Raw genomic sequence first — 4,165 nt, forward strand, 5'->3', positions numbered from 1 at the left:
CTCCTTAAAAGCCATGGCAAGGGAGTTAAGGAGAAAGGAACCTGGGATATGGATTGAATTGAGTAATGCCGAATTGAAGCATACGAGCACGCACCCAATTCCTAAGCTCTTGATGGGGGTCTTAGATCGATTACAGGGGATATTCAGCGAACCTAAGGGGCTTCCACCAAACAGATCCATCGAACACCAAACCGAGTTTAGAGATGGAACTTTACTAGTTAGCGTGAGGCCCTATCGGTATCCACATTTTTAGAAAAACGACATTGAAAAGATAATACAGGAAATGCCCCGGGCAGAAATAATTTAGACCAGCACAAGCCCTTACTCAAGCCCAGTTATCCTTGTCAAAAAGAAGGACAGGTCATGGAGGTTCTGTGTGGACTATCATGCATTGAACCGGGCCACCATACCTGATAAGTTCCCAATTACGGTGACAGATGAGCTCCTGGGTGAGTTGCATCGGTCCTCTGTCTTCAACAAGTTAGACCTTCGATCCGGGTATCACCACATTCGAGTCTGTGCAACCGATGTGCACAAAACCGCTTTTAGAATGCACGACGGGCATTACGAGTTCAAGGTAATGCCCTTTGGCCTTACTAACGCTCCAGCGACCTTCCAGGCTTTAATGAATGATATTTTTCGTCCACTCTTGCCAAAATTCATACTAGTATTCTTCGATGATATACTAGTTTACAGTCCCAATGATGAATTACATAAGCAGCATTTAACAGCTACCTTCGAAAAACTGGAAGAACATCAGTTATTCTTGAATCTCAAAAAATGTGAGTTTGGAAAATCAAAGCTCTCCTATTTGGGCCATGTTATTTCTAGTGAAGGGGTATCAGTAGAAAACTCGAAGATTGAAGCCATGATGGATTGGCCTACCCCCAAGAACATAAAGGAATTAAGGGGCTTCCTTGGACTCACGGGGTATTATCGGAAATTCGTCCGAAATTACGCCCAAATTGCGATTCCCCTGACAGAACAACTGAAGAAAGATCGGTTCGGGTGGGGAAAAGAAGCAGAGCAAGCTTTTCAGAACCTTAAAACAGCTATGAAAACCTTACTGCTCCTAGCCATGCCCGATTTCCAACAAACATTTGTTGCCGAGACGGATGCCTCGGGGTTCGGGTTAGGGGCGATGCTATTAGAAAGCGATCGACCGGTGGCCTACTACAGCTTCACATTAGGGGTGAGGGCATGGGAGAAATCCATCTACGAAAAAGAACTCATGGCCATTGTAAAAGCAGTCACGAAATGGCAACCCTACCTGTTTGGGCGAAGGTTTGTGGTATGAACAGACCAGAAAAGTCTGAAATACATCCTAGAGCAACGGGTAATTGGAAATGATTACTAACGATGGGTAACCAAGCTAATGGGATTCAATTATGAGGTTCAATACCGCACCGGAGCTAGTAACCGAGTAGATGATGCCCTGTCCCGGTGAGATACCACCATCGTTTGCAACTTCGTGAGCATGACTCTATAGGGAAGTTGGGACAAATTAAAAAAAGAATTAAACCAGGATGTTTTTGTGCAAAAGGTAAAACAAGACTTGGAAGCCAACCCCCAAACCCACAAAGGCTTTGGAGTTTTCATGGGAATCTGTTATATAAGGGACGGTTGGTGATTCCCGCCTCTTCCCCACTGATTCCGGACATTATCTCGATGTTTCATGACTCACCTATTAGAGGTCACTCGGGAATCAAGAAGACCTTCCAGCGGGCAGCAGCGGAAGTATATTGGGTTGGTATGCGTGAGTCTATATCTGAGTTTGTCCAAAAGTGCACCATTTTCCAGCAACATAAAGCCCTCACTTCGTCCCATACTGGGTTGCTGCAACCCATCACAATTCCGGAGCAAGTTTGGGATGAAATAACTATGGATTTTGTGGAGGGGATACCCAAGTCAGGAGGGTTGGGTACCATATGGGTCGTAGTGGATCGCCTTAGCAAGTATAGTCACTTCATACCTCTGAAACACCCCTTTTCAGCAGCAACTGTCACAAGCAAATTCATGACAGAGGTGATAAATTACATGGGATGCCCTTGTCCATCATTAGCGATAGGGACACAATATTCCTAAGCCAATTCTGGACGGAGCTCTTTAAACTACATAGGGTAGACTTGAAACGCAGCATGACCTATCACCCTCAATCGGATGGCCAATCTGAAGTGGTGAATCGTTGTCTTGAGACCTATCTTCGTTGCTTTTGCTTGAAAGACCAAAGAAATGGGCCAAATAGTTGTATTGGGCCGAGTACTGGTACAACAGCTCCTACCATTCGGCTACCGGTACTACACCTTTCAAAGCCCTCGACGGACGAGACCCTCCACCCCTGATCAGATATGAAAGTCAGCAGACTCCAATGGATGATCTCGACCAGCTGCTGGAAGATTGTGACATTGCCCTTGATGACCTCAAGATGAATCTCATCCGGGCCCAGCAGAGGATGCAAGTACATGCTAACAGGAAAATAAAGGATGTGGTGTACTTGAAGCTACGCCTGTATAGGCAACAAAGTTTGGCTCGTAAGAGATCAGAAAAGTTGTCGCCCCATTACTACGGACCTTTTCAGATTCAACAAAAAATTGGGAAAGTCGCTTATAAGCTCGAATTACCCCCACCACTACTATTCATGTTTCATAACTCAAGGCTGCTATAGGAGCTCCAACACAAGCTAGGGAAATTCCACCTCAGCTCAACGAGGACTTAGAGCTGGTGACTCAACTAGAAGAGTTGCGAGGGGTTCGATACAAGAAGAATGGAGGGGCTACAGACAAAGAAGTCTTAAGTGGGAAGCGCTAACCGAAATGGAAGCGACATGGGAAGATTACTCCAAGGTGAATTTGCAGTTTCCAGGTTTTAACCTTGAGGACAAGGTTGAAGTTTGGTCCTTCGGTGTTGATAGGCCCCCAATCCGACAAGTTTACACTCATAAGAAGAAGAAGAAGCCCATGGGTGGCAGCCCAGTGAGGTTGGTTCAGTCCAGTGAATTGCAGGGGACAGACCAAAGGTAATTTGGTCTTTAGGAGCTCTTTTTGCTGCAGGTGTTTCGTGGGAGACATCCTTAGTGGGAGTGGAATGTTCTTTTTCTTTTCATGGCTACTATTTGTCCTTTTTGTCCTTTCATTCCAGTATTTATAGGGAGTATTGTTTTCCGTTTGGGTAGGCAGAAATTTGTAATTCTTTAGGCAACTTGGAGAGCACTTGCCTCTCGAAAGTGAGATTATCCCTAATTCTATGAAAAACATCAGTTCAATCCAAATTACATTTTTATTATTAAATACAAAATTATAAGAACAACAGGAAAGAGCTTATCAGATTAGCAACTACATCCCTTGCAAGATAGGGCAAAGTTGTTGTCCAGATTTCCAATAATTGCCAAAAACCACCATATGATTTATGACTTGGACAAAAGATTAAGGAAACACGAATTAGCACACCAAAAGCTTGAATGAAGGTATTAAGACATAAATTAAGTGGTTTATGAAAAGACCAAGAGTTGACTAAAAGGTGATTGAAAGTAAGATGCCGTAATGCATCAACACCAAATGTCCACAAACACCAATAAAGACTTCTTTTAGTTCAAACCAAGATACATATAGGGATGAACTTTTAGGGAACTTTATACACATATTTTGTGGTTTTTCAAGTTTGTTGTTTCAGCCTCAAGGTCATGGTTTTGAAGACCAAAAATACAAACAATACTACCAAAAGTTGTGGACTTTCAAGCTATATTTTTGACAATCTTGGTTTGTCGAAACAATAACATAATTATCTACATATCACAGACTCTAGGGGCTGTTTTGAGGGTCTTAAGGAATGCCCAAAGCATGACTTCAATGTATGAAATCAACCACATGGATTTGAGATAAAAGGGAGGGGAACATTTTTTTTACTTTAACATTCCATTTATCATTTGAGTACCAACACCAACTTGTGAGAGAGTGTTTGATGTGATTTTCACAGCCACAATTGATCCAGAAACACACTCTAAGTGACTAGAAACTGATCCAACATAAGTTCTAGAGTGTACAATAGAAAGATAAGATTAATTGCGTCAATTGGAAGGCAATTTAAACTCACGATACCATCAAAATTCTAGGAATTAGAGTTTGATCAAGTAAGAATGATACTAGTGGAGTATGTTTGATTCCTAGCC

The 4,165-nt window shown here is 42.7% G+C and overlaps 1 pseudogene; it reads left to right on the forward strand.

Annotated features, from left to right (window-relative positions):
* Window positions 1-550: 550 nt before the first annotated feature.
* LOC145089264 (putative mitochondrial protein AtMg00860 pseudogene) lies at window positions 551-1,297 on the forward strand (annotated as a pseudogene).
* The last annotated feature ends 2,868 nt before the right edge of the window (window positions 1,298-4,165 follow it).

Source organism: Lactuca serriola, chromosome 2 (genome assembly GCF_051521515.1).
Source record: "Lactuca serriola cultivar US96UC23 chromosome 2, Lser_US96UC23_V15, whole genome shotgun sequence".
Classification (NCBI taxonomy): Eukaryota; Viridiplantae; Streptophyta; class Magnoliopsida; order Asterales; family Asteraceae; genus Lactuca; species Lactuca serriola.